We start from the raw sequence: 19,767 nt of genomic DNA on the forward strand, positions 1-19,767 counted from the left end.
ACATGTTAACACCCTGTCCAGAAATAGCTCCTTCCTCAGACGAGATGGCAAAGAAACACAGGTGTCTGGTCGCGTTGCCTTCTGGCTCGGAGTCAAATCATGAGGGACTCATCGACCCAACTTATAGTGCTTCCCAAGTTGATGAAGGTGATGCCGAATGGTTTCTCCATTCACACTGAATTGTAGTCCCAGGTTCCTCACATTTCTGGCCACTGTTTGCCCCAATTGCTGCCTGAAGATCTTCATTTTGTACATGTATTGGTCTTCCGGCACATGGTGCGTCTTCGAGTGTTTCGTCACTGTCCTTAAACTTGTTAAACCACCTCTGCACTGTCCACGTAGTCACGATACCATCACCAAAGGCCTGACATATCTGCCGCCCCGCTTCAACGGCGTTTGACCCCAGTTTGAACTCGTACAGCATACACGCCCTTCTGTTATTCTGCGGAGATCCCATGTTCACTCTGTCCTTACGCAAGTTCACGGTATAATTGAACCGCCACAACCAGGTAGTATGTTGGATATACCCACACCAACACTGACCTTCGCCGTATCTCCATTCGCATTCTACTCACGGTTAGAGGGTCAATTGAACATAGACCTCCACAGAAAACGACAGAACTTTCATCTTTACCTTATACATATCTCTCTGTAGCACATAGGAAAGGAGTTAGTAACCTCACCTTTGTTTTACAGGCTTATGTTAATTATCTCTCTGTATTCTTCTTTCGACTTAAATTTATTTTTGGATAGAATACTGTGACAAAGAAACAAACAAATGGATTAGTTATCGTGTGGTTATTTCTTTTAGATTGATAATAGAAATCCAGCAATTAAGCTTTGTGAAAACAAATAACTTATCCTATACTGAGATAGAATAGCATTTGTGATCATTCATTCAGCAAGCACGCGTGAACTTTACTCGGCTATTTCGAGGTGAGCATATGTTGTGTAATCGAAAAAGGACGAAGTGAAGCTTTCAAGAGGAAAATGAAGTCAGCATCCTCTTCTTCTTCTTCATGTTATTATTATTATTATTATTAACCCTCATTTTGACACCATGTTGTGTTTATTTCCTAGTATTACCATGAAATATCAATAGGATATTTAGATGTTCTCTAACATCTAAGCATGATGCTTCCGATACAGTAAAATGTAAAAATAACTTTTAGTAAATTATTATTACTTATATTTATGTAGTTTTTTAAAACACTACCCGTCTATTACATGTGTGGGGTCAATTTGACCCTCGCCTCACAACAGTTGGAAAACTGTCAAAACTGGATATTCTCCCTGCATATAGTGTTCAACTATACCCAAAGTTAAGACAATGAGCTAAAGTCATGTGCGAATTATCGGAGGCAGGAGGGGGCATCTTTCTGCAAAACAGGATATCTGAATAAGTTTGGCTTTTCCCATGTTATTTTCTTTTGAAATAAACTTCATGCTCTTGTAAAGTGCTCATAAAGTCGCACACTGATTCAAGTTCAACCTTTCGCACTCCTGTGCCTTATTATCAAGAGCCCATGCGGAAGAAGGTTTATTTCCGTAAGCGAAAAAGAGAGTGCGTCAGAAGAAGCATGGGGGATTTTCTCCATATATTTATATCTCGATCCATTGAGACAGTCTACAAAATGAATTGACAGTATTTCATTTTGCTTGTATTTCTATGTACATCTATTAGAGTAAAGAGATTTTGCGAATAAAACTTACTTTGAAGTAATTTTTTACCTCTATAACCTAACAACACTGCAACTAGTTGTTGTATGACAGGCGGCGTGTAGAGTCAGTCGACATTTCCTCAGTACTCCGGTTTCACGTGTGTTTGTGTTATGAAAACATTTCCAGACTATGTCTGGGAGGGCGTCGTATTATAGTTTTGAACAAGTGTGTGTTTGTTGCTCTTACGTGCTTCTAGAAAAGCCAATTTATTAGATTGATAGTGACATAGACAATAATGACAAGAAGAGGGTTATCTCCCAATAAAATAAACGAACTACTGGAAGATAATGATAATGATGCTGTTGACAGCTATGTGGACAGTTTTGACGAAGATGATGACTGTTTCAGAAGAGGAAGAAAATCTGAACGAAAGCAGTGATTTTGAATTCGATACGAGTAATGAAGATGGTGAAGAAGAGGATGCAACGGATGGGGAAGCGCCTTTCGGTATGATTTCAAAGAACGGAATTGAGTGAAAAGGAAACCATCAAACACTTTTCAGACTGCTTCGGACAACATCGTACGAGAGGCACAAGGTCTCCCGCGCTCCATAGTCTTGACTTCACCCAAACATTCCTTTGATTTGTTCATTTTCCGTAACATTTTGGAGGAAATTATGAAGTGTACGAATTTAGAGGGAGAAAGAGTGGCACTGAAATCTGGTAAAAAGTGGACTGATCTGACATTGGAAGAACTTCAGGCTTTCATTGGCATCTTTCTTATCGCGGGTACTGAGAGGAGTTGGGATGTTCCTATTCGCGAACTTTTTCTCAGCAAATTTGCTAACCCTCGTGAATCGTTTCGAAGACATCAGAAGGCTGCTTCGGTCCGATGACAAGCGTGCTCGCGCTTTTCGTCTGGAAACTAATCACATGGCTGCATTTCGATATATTTGGACAATTTTTTATTGAAAACTGTCGAAAAGTCTGGTTCCCGGCCTTTTCCTCACGATTGACGAACAGTTAGTGCCTTTCCGTGGGAGATGCAAGTGTGTACAATACATGCCAAGTAAACTAGGTAAATACGGCATTAAGATCTTCTGGTTGTGTGATGCTGAGAACTTCTAATCCAAAGACGGTTTAGTGTATTTGGGACGAGAGCCTGGGGAACCAGTTCAAACGAACTTCACCAGCAATGTCGTGAAGACATTGTGCTACACGCTGCGGAACTCCGGGAGAAATATCACAGCTGATCAGTTTTTCACAAGTCATGATTTAGCTGAGGAATTCTTGGTACAGAAGGTAACTATTGTTGGTGCAATAAAGAAAAACAGACTTGAAATTCAACCTGCTCTGGTCAATATTAAGACAAGACAGTCCTGCACATCACAATTCGCCTTCAATCCAGATGTGACCCTAATAACCTATGTACCGAAAAAAACAAGAATGTCATTTTACTCAGCACCATGCACCATGACACAGGTGTTGACGAGGAGGATTCCAAGAAGCCAGAAATCATAAAATTTGACAACCATGGACAAATTGGTTCAAACGTACACCTATAAGAGATAGACACGTCGCTGGCCAATAGCCCTCTTTTATAATGTAATTAATGTAGGCGCTCTCAATGCATACACATGCCACTTATCACAACATCCTAACTACTGTTCAGGTATCAGTCACAAACGCCGAGTCTTTCTAACTGACTTGGCGAACGAACTGATTCTTCCTCGCATGTGGTTGAGGTGTCAAAGTTTGAATCTGAAGAAACCATTAATTGAGACACTGAACCTTTGCGGTATGAAGAGGGAAATAAAGGCATCGGTACATACATCTTCGAACAAGATAGCAAGATGTCAGATCTGTATAAGAGAAGAGGACAGAAAGACATCACAACGTTGCAGCAGATGTGAGAAATATGTGTGCAAAGTTCACTGCAGTGTGTTAGTGGTGTGCTCTGAATGTGAGTGAAGTGTATTGGTATCACAGAGCAAAAACATTGTTTTTTTTTTTTTTTTTTTTTACATGTTTAGTGCTATTTTGCCTTGCTTTTGAAGGCTTTTTTTCTCAAGTAACTATTTTGTGCTGAATTGCAGTTTAGATTAGTGAAAGTGAACAGTAACTAAATATTAGTATGAAGAAGATTGAAATACTTTGAGCTGTTTAGACAGAAGGGGAGAGAAAAGCAATTAAGATACCTAAAAGTATTTTATCGTTGTTTTATACTTTAAGCCTATTGATAAATGAAACACGTTAAGCTAAACTGTATATTTGCAAATATACTTCATCTATACTATCTTAACCTACCTCCAACTTACCTAATTTAAAGTAAAATCTAACCTAACCTAACTAAAACAACCTAAGTCAACTTAACTAGATATAACTAAACCTAAACTAACCGAAGTTAAATTAGTCTGTATACTCTGCCGTACTTATTTCAATAGAAAATTGCATGGGTCAAATTGACCCAACACATGTAAAAGCATAGAATAAAAGAGGCATGCACCCGAGGGTTAATGTTACTATGTTATAAAATTAAAATGGTTACTATTGACATGTCTACGAATATTGATTAACTTCTTGGAGATTTCAATCCCTATTGGAAGGAAGAAAATTTATTGATAAATTCTTTATTCAAATTATATTGGAAAAAAATATAGGAACGAATATTGCTTAGAAAATGTAGGAATAAGAGTATCGATTTATAGTATAAGGAATGGATCGACATTGACAGCATTAAATTCAAAACGTGAAATACTGAGAAGAGTGATACTATCTTATGATTTAAAATGAAATGTTAACTCTTTGAGACACGGGAGCCAGCGTTATTTTGTACCTTTTGCTGCACGATTTTTTTTTTGAATTTTTAAAATTTTCATTAAAATTATCCTTGTAGACAATCTCAGAACACACCAAATTAATTTAATTTTATTTTTCAGTTAATAGTTGGACGAAAAAAGGGATATCACAGGTGGTAAGTACAACTTCCCACCATGAAAATTGAAATAATTCATGGCGGGGAGTAGTGCTTACCACCTTTTTCAGTTGATTTACTTTACTAATCCAGAGGCTACTGAAGATACATAAAGAGAGAACAAACATTCAGAATATTTTCCTTAGCTGTCCATTTATTACCATGCACTGTACAAATGAAATTTTAACAAATTTTTTTCTTTTCCCAAACATAGTTTTACTTTGCAAGTGGAATATGTCCGTGTTTTCCTCACTTCTTTCTTCTTGGTGCTGCAGACAGCGCACCGTTTCATTGTAGAATGCTGAGGCATGTGTTTGGCCTCTTGGTACCTAATGTTTTCAGCGACATGGGGTTTGTGACCTTTAATCTGCACCACAGTAATTGATTGTGTTGCTTTGGCTAATGAGACTTCTAATTGCCGCTTTGCTAACAGATTTTTGTAAACTTCACATCGAAATTCATTGTTTGTTAGTTGCTTTTCAGAGCGCATTTTTTTTAAATGTAGAATGAACGCATTGGTTATTGAAGCATCAGCCAAATGAAAGAAAATTCGTAAATACCATTCACGAGGCTTAAGATAAGATTTGAGGCGATCAAAATTGTCCACATAATTAATGTTAGAATTGTATTCTGAAGGGCAAGGTATTTCTTTAATTGTGCCAATCTTCTCTTTTCTTTTTACTGAAACAACATCAGATGGATGATAATAGCTTGACAGCAGATTTACATCTTTGTTGTCTTTCCATCTATATACACATAATCCTTCACAATGCTTCTAATCGTATTCTCCTCTCTGCAGCTTCTTCTCGTCCTTCATCTGTGGCACATTTTTTCTAGCGGGATTCACAATTCCACATGCAAACATTCCATTGTTGCGCAAGAAGAGAAGTTCTTGGAACATAAAGTAGCTGTAATGAACAATAAGTGGTTCTTGTTGCAGAAGTTACTACACATAGAAATTACAACTTTATTACATAAGTAGTGTACAAACCTAACTACGAGCGCACTTTTCCCCTCCAACCCCAAACCATCACAAATTACAAATCCGCCACTGACCATCGAACTTTAACAAAGAAGAATAGAACAAAGTAGATCGGATATTGTACACTGCGCACTGGCTTTTATGACATTTAAAATCATAAAAACTTACATCTAAAAACTTACAATTTAAAAACTTACATCTAAATCTACAACTCTTCTAACTTATAATGACCCCATGGTAGGGTATTGATCCCATCCTTTAAAACACACCTCTTATCATCCACACAACTTAAAGCTAACTTATTTACTTCTATACTGTACAAATCGTGCTTATAACTTCTAATCAAATTCATCTTCTTATAATATTCTCTTTGGCTAATCAAACAGTCCTTATATTCGTTAAATGTAAGTTCTTTATACACGATACTCTTCTTAACACCTTTAGCTTTCTTACAACACTTTTCTTTATCGAACTTACCTTTAAAGTCTTTATCTGTTAAATCTATTTGAGGTGCTTTTATACTGTACATCTTACTTCTTAAGCCCACAAACTCTTCTATGATTGTACCTTTAATCTCATCCTTCATCTTACCAAGTATTTTCTTATTGATTTGTGGTATCTTATATTTGTTATCTTTAGGGTAGTCACTGGTATCGAAGTAATCAATGTAGTTTTTCATGTCCTCGTACACATCTTCTGTTTGAATATGGTATATATAGCTATCAGTATCTGTATAACATACTTCTATTTTGTCTTGATATTTTGGTTTCATCACATTATAATGAAAGTCGTACATTAAATATTTCGATAGATCTAAGATACTCATTCCAACATATATTGGTTTATTAAAAGTTAATTTTGTTTTATTCATTATGATTGCACATAGATTCTCAGTATAAATAATTCTATCTTTAAAATTTGGTTTAGCAATTAGTTTTTCTACTCTTGTTGGGTCACATTCTATTTTTATAGGTTTACACCTCTTTCTAATATTTTCCATAGTCTTTCCAAAAACTGAATTGTTCATTAGCTTATAAAAGTCTTTTTCAAAGTCATTTGTTGCACTAGTTCTCATCTGCGTGTTTAAATCTATGTACAGAGACTCAGTTTAATATTCGGCCACCACATTGTATTGGAGTTTTATCTTATATTATGAACTACAGTAAAGTAAAGTGATAATATTGTTTATGCTATGTGAAACCTCTATATTTTCTGGAACTTTTTACAAAAATTAAACCACATAATTTTAACTCTAACGTACAAAACTCAGAATATTTCTTCTCAAACACAAAAGTTATAATCACTTTAATATTCGGCCACCACATAATGTGGAACTTTCTTGTCGCCTTCTTCGATGCAAGAAATATGTTTTAATACCTAGTTGGATACCCTTTATTGCGTATCACCCCCTTCAAGTGATCTTGCATATTTACAGTTATTTTTGCGGTATATTCAGGAGCAATATTGGCTTATTCTTCTGTTAACCTTCTCTCAAGTTCCTCCTTTGATGTTACCGACACTTTCCGAACTCTAGCATCGAGTTCATCCCACAAATTTTCAATGGGATTGAGGTCCGGATTTTGTGGTGGAGTTTCGATAACTTTGGACCAGTTGTACAGAAGCCACTCGTGTACAACATACGGCTTATGTTTTGGGTCGTTGTAGTGATAAAATTTAAAAGTCTCGCGGATTCCAAATTTGTCAGCACTCTTGTGTAAAGTCTCTTTTAGAATGCTGAGGTATTGTTCTTTTGTTATTTTAGCATTTATAAACTTGAGTTCATCCACACCGACAGCAGATATGCACCCCCAAACCATTATGTTACCACCAACATATTTGACTGTTACTAGTAAATTCAGTTTCCTTAGTTCTTCATTAGCCGTTTGCCACACTAGAACCCTGCTATTTGACTTTAAAATGTTGAATTTGCTTTCCTCAGTAACAATAACATCTTTCAATCATCCTGGTTCCACTTGCACGTAGATTTTAGCGAACTGAAGCCGTTTCTTTCTGCTCACTTTGTTGACAAATAGTTTCTTTCTAGCTACCTTTCTGTGGTATCCTTTGTCTCTCAGTACTTTCCGAACAATCTCTTGGTGTACATCCTTTCTACATCCTTGCAACAGTTCTGCTGCAATCTTTGGTGCACTTAATTTTTGGTTTTTCTTAACTTTTGTCACACCACACGTTTGTCTCGTTCATTTAGCTTGCTAGGGCAACCCTTCTGCTTCACGGATTCTATCCTGTTTTCGTTCTTATAACGTCGCAAGATATCACCGACTGTACTTCGTGGTATATTCAAAAGACGGGCAATATACATATTGGAATCTCGCTTTTATGACGAAAAATGACCAGCTGGCGCTGCTCAAACGTTGTGTTACAACTTTTTCGCCCCATTGGAAGTGTTATACTGCAAAGCCAATACCCATTCACACTTTCTAACACGAAGACGAGAAATGAGTTAACAATACGACGTTCCTTCCCCCAATCATATTGTTCTGTAAACTGGAGATACAGCAGTAAGATCATCAAGTCACTTTAGTGGCCGAATATAAAAGTGGCATGATATGAAGGCAGTTTGTAGAAACATAGCAGTTAGTTAGGCATAGTATACATTTACAACTTCTACACATTATAAAATAGTACACGAGACATGATAGTTGTTCCCTGACATCGCTTACAAATTCCTATGTATTTACATTAATGCGTCCTTTGACATAAATGACAACAATATGGTGTGGCCGAATATTAAAGTGAGTCTCTGTAGTTCTTTAACCAATCTGATTGCTCAAACTCTATTACACGATGAATTTTCTTAAGTTTTAATCCAAGCGATAAACATTGTTTTAAGTTTTGATAGTGAATTACATATTTTTCCTTATCGTATAAAGTTGTTAACAGTTTTGATTGTTTTGAACCAGGCGGACACATGTTTTGAGGTGCTAATGGGTAGTCTTTGTGATAGTCATGCAATTCTTTAGGATATTCAAGATCAACTTCTAATATGTAACCAGTACTAGAATCATCAGGTATATTTGTGAAATCTGTTTCTTTTATCTCGTCTTCACTTAACCATCTAAATCCCTTATACGGTAAGTATTGATTCATTGCCCACCCATACAAGTTATTAGCATCCAAGTACATTAAGTAAGAATCTTCTTTATTCTTATCGTAATCTTCCATATACTTATTTTTTGCTTTTACATATCTTTTACTACATTGTGAAATTCCATCTCTTATACCTTTCTCTATCATCAATACCATATCGTAATCAGTTAATAACTCTAGTTTTATAGTTGTCATCTTTAACATTGCATCCCAAGCTAAACCTGGTGCTGTCATATACCAAGCTGGATCGAGACCATAAGCTTTAAGACATGTTTCTCTAAAGTTCTCAAACACATCTGCTAATAACAATACATCAGTTTTTAGATATAAGTCATGGTATTGTCCGAGATTTTTAATTTTAAATGTTTTCCACACTTTCTTTGCATGCTCATAATCCTCATCACTTATATGTGTTTTGTTAAGCTTGTTGAAAAATGCTTTCTTTGGAGGTATTTTTTTCTGTTTAAACTTATTCCAATCACTAACATAATCGTACGGGTAAACACCTTTTCTTGTTACAAGGTTAAATTGTTCTTCATCAGGATAGAAGTGTTGTGTGTGCACCATTTGTTCTCTCGTTAGGTTTAATGATAATTTGTCTAAACTACATCCATAAATCTAAATGAATCTACAAATTTTAATTTGATAGTACCAACTTTTTTACTGAATGATATGTAGCGTTGTTCGTTATTAGGTATTAATTCAATTTGTTCTTTATTACATCCTAGTTCTTTTATAAACAAGTGAGAGTCATATCCAGATAAGTTATGTATAATCACTGGCACAAACTTAGGTATTTTAACTTTTAAATTACAGTTGTTACATAATGCAGCTACAAACTCTCCTGTTATATGATCGTGATGTTTAACTTTGTGGTTTTCTGGTGTATATTTTACTTTACAGTAAGAACAGGATTGGGATTGGTTGAACTCTTTTATTTGTTTACGTGTTAATGGTAATTCATTATTTTGACTATATGTGTTTGAAATTTGTTTAGCTTCTTTCGTTAACATTCTCATGAACTCCTTAGCTGCATCTTTACCTCTATACACAACAGGATTAGTTTTACTTCCATCACTTTTTACAATATAGTAACAGAATCCAGATGGTTTGTGCTGTTGATATTTTTTGGTATATGACTCATCTTTTGGATAACATTGTTTACATCCCATAATTTTATGCAATAGACATTCAAAATCAGCATAAATCACAAATGGCATTTTCATCATATATTGGTAGTTTTTAAATTCAACATATGTATCGTTTGATGGCATTTCTATCTTAACAGCTTCGTGAGTAGAACAATCTTTTTCGTGTTTATCTAATGCGCTTTGTGAGTAAAAATATAACAAACATCTATCACATAAGTATTTTCGAGCTCTCCATTTAGTTATTTGGCTGCTTACTAATCTACTTAGATCTTTAATCCAACAATAGTGTGTTTTATTTTCTTTTTTTATATATAGTAAATTCACATGGGTGTCTTTTTTGTTTTTAGTATGATATAAAACGTACACTATATATTTTCCATCATCACTATATGTATAAACGTTAAATGATATATTGAGTCGTCTTTCAATTTTTGGGATGTCACTTAGTTTTACAGGAAAATGAATATCTTTTAATTTTTCTTCTAAGTCTATAACAACATACTTATACTTCGGTGGTCGTTGTGGGTCTTTTTCAACAGGATGTAATGCAGAAGCAATTGAATACAAGAAACACTTTTCATCTTTGTTCTTTACATTGATAACAGCTTGTTTCCTTTTGATTTCATTTGGCAGTTCTATGTATGATGATCCTCTATATGGTGCATATTTATTAAGAGCTAATTCTATGTAGTTTATATTTGTAAGAGCCCATCCAGAACCTCTAGCTTGGAACTCATCCATTCTTGCTCGTAATATTTCTTTAGCATCACTTATGAATTCTTTTAGATTGGTTGATTGGAATACCTCTTTGTTATTAATGTTGAAGTAAATGTCTTGAATCTCTTTACCTTTCTTATATTGACAGCTTATTAGTAGATTAGCCTTTAACGATTCATGTTTTTGTAAGCTGATGTTCAATCTATTTATTAAAGCTTTTGATGTTGAATTGATATATTGTTCTAGAGGATCGTGTTCTTTATAAGTTGTTATAAATCTCCACGTTTCTAATCTTGATTTGAATGCTGTGCTTTTAAGTTTTACATCGATTGGTGCTGATTCAACTTTGACTCTTGGTTCTTCAATTACTTCTTGTTTAAATGGGAATATATCTCTAATCTTTCTTCTGCTTTGTTCATTATCATATTGTTTAAGAAGGTCTATCAGTTCTGCTTTTCTTAATCGGGAATATCTTCTGATTCCTCTCTCTTTACATTGTCGCCTTAACTCTACTACAGTAAATCTGCTATAATTACTCATCTTATTTATTATATAGAAAATCTTAGTATGCTCAATTTTTATCTTCGCTGGATTATTTCAGTTCATTTTCATACTATTTTTACTCCCATATATCCTAATACAACACTTAACATTGTACACTCCTGCCATTGTCTACATATTACGCGTTGTATTAGAACACGACTTTCATGGGAATAACCCATCAAAGTCACATATACACATATTAAAATTAAATCATTTTTGTAAACTTACTCATCATGCCTTGCTATTATAGACGATGAAGACAAACAAAACTTTAGTAATATGGACAAGGGGGAGTTTTATCCCCCCCTTACAGAACGTTCATCCTCAAACAGTTTTTATCAACGAGTCTGGACTTTACTCACTTGTGTTTTCATCTAAGAAGCTCCAGCTTCTTGACCACATTGTTAAACGCGCTCATAACCAACTTGACCTTAGGTTGCTGGTTAGGGTGTTGATGGTTTGAGACTGAAGTGAGAGTTGTTCGTCTTTGATCTGTAGATGTTTTTGAAAGCTGGTTACTAGTTCGAGGACGTCGTTGGGCTGTGTCAGTTTGTAGTGTCCCGTTTGTCTTATTGATGGTAACACGTCTTAGAACACCCAATCTTGAAACGGTTCTGCTTTAGGCTTTTTTGATCTTAGTAAGAATGAGTAGAGACCGGGTTCGTTGATGAAAATTGTATGTGGCTGAAGGGGTATTTTTTGATACCCCCAGTTTCAGAGTAGATTTGAAGACCTGAAAACTACGAGTGTCCAAAATACTGACACATTATTATAGATAAATTTAAAAAATCTAAGAATAAAAACGAACATGACTAGTGCTAAGGAAATATTATCTTACAAACCTATATTTGATTGTGTATGTAAACATTTAGATATTGGTGGTTATAATGATGAAGACAAAATAAATTTTAGCGTGTCCATAGGTATGTTAGATCATTTGTTCAAGAAAGCCACGAAAGAAAAGAACTCATTTCTCATACAAAACATTCTCTATGCAAACGTTATGGACTTGTCTGATGAGATATTAGATTCACTGACTGATGAACAATGGTTATCTATAGGTTATAATGATTATGAGGGGGAATATAACTATGATCACATTACAGAAGATTTCATACGCAAATATCAGGAGAAAGTTAATTTGAGCGAAATATGTTTATGGAAAAAGTTATCAGAAGAGTTTATAAGAGAATTTGCAGATAGAGTTGATTGGGAGATTATTTCAGGAAGCCAAGATTTATCAGAAGACTTTATAAGAGAATTTGCAGATAGAGTTGATTGGGGAGAAGTATCGTATAATCAAAACCTATCTGAAGAATTTATTAGTGAGTTTATAGATAAAGTTGATTTTGATGCTATATCTTATGGAAACAAACTCTCTGAGGCCTTTATACGAGAACATGCAGATAAAGTTTCTTGGAGGTGCTTATCTGAAACTCAACAATTATCAGAAAACCTTATAAGAGATTACGCTGACAAAGTAGACTGGGAAGCAATTTCATTGTTTCAAAATTTAAGAGAAGGATTTATTGCAGAGTTCAAAGACAGAGTTCATTGGCAAAACATTTCAATTTATCAACGCCTCTCTATAGAGTTTATATATTTATTTAGACATTACGTAGATTGGAGAGTTATAATAAGAAAATATCATAATAATCCCGATTTAGGTAGTATGTTGAATTTAGCATTCGATGTTATAACAGATGGTTTGTTTAATGTTTAACTAATTAACTTTTATGATTATTATATCATAAAAGTTGTAACCTTTACAAATATCTAAACACACAACTTATTGTTAATTGTCTCTTATACTTAAAAACAAATCAATAATAAACTCATCATCTTCTTCGCCATCCGCATTCCTTAGGTCTACATGACAACCATGCGAAATAACACAATCATACTTTTCTTTTACTTTATTTAGAAGGTTAATCGAGTTTGGGTCTTTGGTTTTAGACAATATAGTCATGTCTGGATATTTTTCTTGTAAGCATTGTAATCTTGTCTTTATGTTACACTTTTGAATTCTTCCAACCCAATACCTGTAACTCTCATAGCTCTTTACTTGTTCTCTTTTGCCTGTTTCATACTTTTCTAATATCTTTTGTAGTTGAATAGGGGAGAGATTCTTTTTAATAATAACTAGTTTGTGTACTTTCCCTGGATCTTCTGTATGTTCAGCTGCGATTGATTTAAGGTGTTGATTTTCAGTTTCTAATTTCTCATTGTTTATACGTAATTGATTCATGTGTTGTTCTATCTCTTGCACTCTTGCTTCTAGTTGTTCCTGTTCATCCTTGTATTGTTTAAAGTCTTTTGTGTAATAGTCGATAATGATTTGATTGCATTTAAGATAAAACTCAGGAGAAACCCATCGAGATATATCCAAAATCAACTCTTTACATACATATGTTCCTCTTATTTCGTTCCATGTTTCACCTTTACCTCCTGCTACTTTTTTGATAATTTCTAGACCCGGTATACCGGCTCTGGAAATGTATGCTATGAGCTCTTTTGATCCTTTATTTTCTAACCAGTGATCAAACCTTTTTCCACCATCTTGACACAGTTTAGTAGCATTTAAGTATCCTGTACTCTTATCTATAATCAGTTTAAAATCACCAAAAATACCATACCAATAATCATTTTTAATCTGTTCACAGCAAATATCGTTTAAACTAAGAGAACTATCCATAGTACTCATATTTATTATATAAAAATGTTAATTTAATCATTTTCAGAGTATTTACCCACACAAATATATTCTTATCACCATCTTATCATATAAGTATTAACTCTTTCGAAATCACTACACCCTTAAGACGTTGTTGACATACTTGGTTATGAGAAGACCGCAAACGCCATCCAAGATCATGTAGACGAAGAAGATAAGAAAAAATTTTCAGAAGTTAGGGGCGACAATTCACCGCCCCGCGTTAATCCACAACAACATACAATCTTCATCAACGAGTCTGGTCTGTATTCCTTAGTGTTATCATCAAAGAAGCCCAAAGCTAAAGAGTTTAAGAGATGGATAACAACCGAAGTTTGTATGTTTGAAAGGGGTCCAGTGCTGGTGGACCCCAGATGGTTCTATATAATACGTTGAGTTTTGCTGGCTTGGATGTAAGCTAGCTAATTGTTTGGAATAAAATACCTAATTGTCCACCTTTAACAATCTTAAAGTCATCCCCACGAATTCGTTGTGATGACTTTATATAAGAAATTAACTCTTTAGATTCTTTATTTTGAAACCAATTTTTAAACTCTTACCACCGTCTTGGCACAACTTAGTAGCGTTAAAGTATCCTGTACTCTTATCTATAATCAACTTGAAATCACCAAAAATACCATACCAGTATTTTCCGGGAGCCATGCTTTTTCTCATAATATTCAACTCGTCTCCTTAGGAAACCTCTCTTTCTATATACATTACAACAAACAAAAATTGACCTTCTTCCATAGCTGAATTTTTATTTGGTTTAATCGTTATTATATCATTCTTGTTAAAACCAAAAGGTATATTTTCAATCAAAGTATCACCTAAATATATGTCTTAAAAGTATTTATCCAAACTTAATTCCATGTGCATTATTTTCCCATTATAAAGAAATGTGTAACCATTAGAAAGATTGAATATTTTAAAGATTGGCTCCTTAACATTCTTAGTTCTCAATTCACATAAAAAGGGTATAGTTTCTTTCTGCATAATCAATTTAGTAGTATCCATCCTAAGCTTTTGAAAATCTTCTTTCTTGACGTATGTGTCTTGTAACGTTTCTAATACATCTTCAAATCGTTTTCTATCGTTCTCTAATTGGGTTTCTATTGACCTAAGTTGACTTACGCTAACAACATCATTTAAATTCTCCAACAATTTTAATTTTTCTTCGCTAATATCAACATTATCTTTTCTACCTTTAATATTACAAAATATATCCATACTCATTTATTATACAGAAAATGTCCATCCTAATTTTTCAAAACATTTCTTTAACATCTCTATTTGTTTAGGTGAGTGTTTAAAATCAATTACAACATGAACATCGCGCTTTTTCAACAGATGGTACAAAACACATTTTAAGTTAATAAACAATACTCTTTTCGGATACAGTTCTTTAAAGGTTTCGTATAAGTTTTCGAATTCATTTATAAGTGTTTCCTCCATATGACGTAAGTTTAATGGTTTTTGATCGGTAAGGTGATAGTGTATTAAATGGACATCATCATAATATTTTGTGTATTTGTTTTTCTTTAGTACTTTTAGAACATCTTTTGTTGATATTAAATCTTTTGATATATCTCTAAATTCATTATTTAACACCTTGAACACCTCTTCAGGAATAATTCTATCCTGTAAAGCTTGTAAACGAGATAACTGTAACTTAAATCTTTTTGTAGTATCATACCATGGTTTTCTTACGCAAGCAGCTCTCATTCCTTCACAAGTACTGTAAACAAAACCATTCTCTACAGAACAATCATCACAAATGTACCTACTCATACCTTTTGTTAATGACTTACTAGCACAATTACTGCATTCTAATGGTCTAGAACTATAATTTGACAACAACTCCTTTAAGGTAATTATTGGTCGTAACTTTTTCAACTCTTCTTCCGTATACAAAAATTTAGGTATTAACATTTTCTATAAATCAGTAACATTATATACGTTGTTTTTATCTTTTAAGTCTATCTCACTAACTTGTTCAAAATACTGATAAAAATTAAATATAACTAGTGCATCTAGCTCATTCCTCATGCTTCTCAAAATAATCTAAAAATCTATTGTGTATAGCTTCCATATTTATCTTAAAACAAAACTTTTATGGATATAAGCCATAAAAGCACTTAAACTTAATAATATTTAATCATTTTTAATCATATACATAACATCACTAAAAGAATACCCTTGATTTAGAAGATTTAAAACCTTAACACAAAGATGACCACATATAACTGAATTAAAGTCTTGTATTCGTTCATCATTGTAAAATGTTTTTGGTACCAAGATATTGTACTAGCTGCTTAGGAGGAACACCACCATAAGAATCGAACACGTACTTTATGTTGTTATCTTTCCAATAGCATATCCAATGAGTACCAATGTTTTCTGATTTATCGAGGTTAACTACACCACATTCATTTATATACGGTTGTTGTGGAAGTTCATCACTCATAAATACACCTCTAAATCGTCTTATCTTTAATTCTTTAACCAACCTCTCTATATCGAAGTTGGTCAATGGTTTTAGTTTTTTGACTTCTTTGGTTTACCTGCCCCCTGCTTTTCTTCCATAGCCATATTGTGTCTCTTTTGTTCTTCAAGTTCTTGTTTATTCTTCTTAGCATCCAGTAGAGTTTAGTAATCGCTGCTGCACCACCTGCTAATGAGCCAACTGCTCCTAAAGCTGCTAGAATGGCCGGAATTGTAAAAATAAAACCACCCATATGCTCTTTCTTAATCTTTTTCATTTGTGCAGTAGTTAAAGTTAAATCCATTCCTTTACCTTCTTTAATTTTCTTAGATTTATCAGTAAGTTGTTTCTTTGTTAATACATGATCAATATTTAAATCCTTTAGTTCGTTATAAGGAACACTAAACATACAACCTTTAATAGAACACATCTTCCTATTTATTTAAGAGAAAATCTTAGTTTGTAAAAGTACAGTTGTTGTAGCTCCACCAAAATCAATTAAGGAATCATTCTCATCTGTTATCCTTATCTCAAAATTGTCAACCTTGTCTTTAGATATAGGGGAAAAATAATGGGTAAGTAGGCTCATAAATAATACTATGTTTAAACTCAGCATCTGTTTTAAATGATGCTATAATTCCTGTTTCTCTATGTGTGTATTCTGTATCTTTAACAAACATACCATCTGCTATATTACAGTGAACATTTATAGTATCAAAGGGGTAAAACTTTGGCAACTTACTTCCAATATGTGTTTTGTTTTTTTCTAAAACTTCAAAATACCTAAATCCAAGAACAGTATCTAAATTTACCATTCTGATATCAATATCACCTGTTTCTATTTTTACTCTATTTGTTATATGATCCTCTTTTAACGTTATGTTTATGGAGCGAGATTTTAAATAATCATTAAGACTGTTTAAGCTGTATTGTCCATTTGGTATACGAACAAGTTCATTTCCATAATAAAACGATGCATTATGTGTAAGGTTTAGAGTTAGATATGTACTGTAAAACCCAACTAGTGCTATACTTAAATAGTTGTTACTGTTGTCTAATTCGTAATGGAGTTTCTTCTTTAAAACAGAAGTATCACTCGTTAACTTAAATACCTTAGCCATTTATTATATAATAAATGAATGAGTTTGATTTACCTAGAGATATTCCAAGAGAGAAAGTAATCAAGTTAATAGAAGATATCATTCAAAAGTTAGAATACAGTTTAAATAAGAAAAAGAGAAAACTATGAATTGTTAAATATGCATACTACACTTTGATCACGTTATCAGTTATACTTTCTGCAACAACTGGATTTATTAATATTTTTATACCTGTAACAATTTACTCAATATTAACAACATCTCTTGCAACTGGAAGTGCTATAATAACAGGTTTGTCGTCTAAGTTAAACATAAGCAAAAGAAAAGATGAATATAAAACAATTGTCACTTGTATTAACTCATTTAAAGAACAGTTAGAGATGATAATAACATTAAATGGTGAAATGGATAACGAATATATAAAAGATACGTTGCTTAAGATCAGAGAACAACTTAAAGATATAAGATCATAAAAGAGACGATTTTCTCTATAATAAATGAGTAAGAAAACTATTAATTGGGATGTAAAAGAGATGATAAAAGAAACAACAGCTAAGAAAAGAAATGGAGAGCTTATACCTGATGATATTCGATGTCTTATAGTGGGTCCATCTGGGTGTGGTAACACGTGTTTGCTATTTAATTTTTTATTACAGCCAGGTTGGTTAAACAATAGTTACTTCTATATATATTCTAAAAGCATGAATCAGCCAAAGTATGAGCAGTTAAAAGATCGATTTGAAAAAGCAGAACTAAAGTTTAAGAAGCAAATAGCAACGTTCTTAAGCGGTAATGATTCTATTTTACCTATTGATGAATGTGAAAAATACTCTGTCGTTGTGTTTGATGATTACATTTTAGAGAATCAAGATACTGTTAGAAATTACTTTACAAGAGGTAGGCATAGACATTTAGACTGTTTCTATCTTGCACAAACATATTCAAAAGTACCTAAACAGCTTATAAGACATAACGCTAACTTCCTATGCATATTTAGACAAGATGATACTAATCTTAAACATGTGTATAATGAGTTTGTTGGAGAAGATATGTCTTATGATAAATTTAAAGAGATATGTTCAAAATGTTGGCAAGATGATTATGGTTTTATAGTAATTGATATGACAAGGAAGGTAAACAATGGTAAGTATAGGAACGAGATAAAACACTTTATAAACGTTTGATATTTTTTCACGTTTGTTCGTTTTAACGTATGACGTTTATTGACGTTTTTCACGTTTATTGACGTTTTTTCACGTTTATTGACGTTTATTGACGTTTGTTCGTTTTCTATATAATAAATGGATGAGAAAGAAATTAATAAGAATATTTAAAACACAAGAGCAACCTGTAATTGATGCTATTCAAAACTTGGGAAGTGAGATCAAAGAAGTAGCAGAACAAAATAAAAATCTAATAACTGAACTTGTTCCAGTTGTACATAAGTCGGCTTCAATAGATCCTAGTCTACTAGAAACACCTAAAAAGATAACTTATGATAGTTCTCCAAGTAGTAGTGATGCACCTATAACGGGAGAAATAAAACAAATGAGAAAACAAATTAAAGACAAAGTGGAAGGAGTAGAGCCTTTAACAACAGCCCAATCATTTGGTAAGATTGCAAGGAGATATTATAGTAAAAGAAATGACAGTGTATTTGGAATAAGAACTGTAGAAGAAGATGGAAAAATAATAAATAAGGTAGGGAATTCTGAAGTTAAAGTGAATGGCGATGATTTGATAATTAATGGTAAAACTTATAAAGGACCAGAAGGTCTAAGGGAATTGTTAACGACGAATACTAATAAAACCATTGAAGATTATGATGATGACGATTTTGAACAGTACAAGGAAATAATAATAGAATCAGATGCTGCCTTCCAAAAATATAATCGAGATAAAAAGTAGCATCTAGTAGAGGTTCTAAGTACATTAATATTATCAAGCCTATTTGGGATAATTATATTAAACCATCTTTACCTCCAACACCACCAAGAAAGAAAACACCAATGTCTGGAGAAGGAATAAAACAATATACAGAGATACTTAAAGAGTATGTATGTATGGATGATGTGAGAAAGCTTATAGATAGGTTAATAGTTATAGATGGAGAGGAAAAGGCTGGTAATAATAACTTTTATAATGAGAAAGTAGGTATAGTGTATATGATTAATAATAAGCTTTCACAATTTATTCCTAATGATCCAAAAGGTATAGGTTATTTGATTAAGATCTTAAATACATTACCACCACGATTTTGGAATGATGAGAAGCTTGGAAAAGGACTAATGAATAAGATTTTAAACATGAAGGGGATATCCGAGTTACATATA

General features: G+C 33.3%; 1 protein-coding gene across 1 annotated transcript in view; it reads left to right on the forward strand.

Moving 5' to 3' along the window:
• The window catches only part of LOC145673196 (uncharacterized), a 401,214-nt gene that overhangs the window by 114,022 nt on the left and 267,425 nt on the right, over positions 1-19,767 (forward strand). The window lies entirely within an intron of this gene.

This window comes from Thermobia domestica, chromosome 16, assembly GCF_964235325.1.
Source record: "Thermobia domestica chromosome 16, izTheDome1.hap1.1, whole genome shotgun sequence".
NCBI classification, from domain to species: Eukaryota; Metazoa; Arthropoda; class Insecta; order Zygentoma; family Lepismatidae; genus Thermobia; species Thermobia domestica.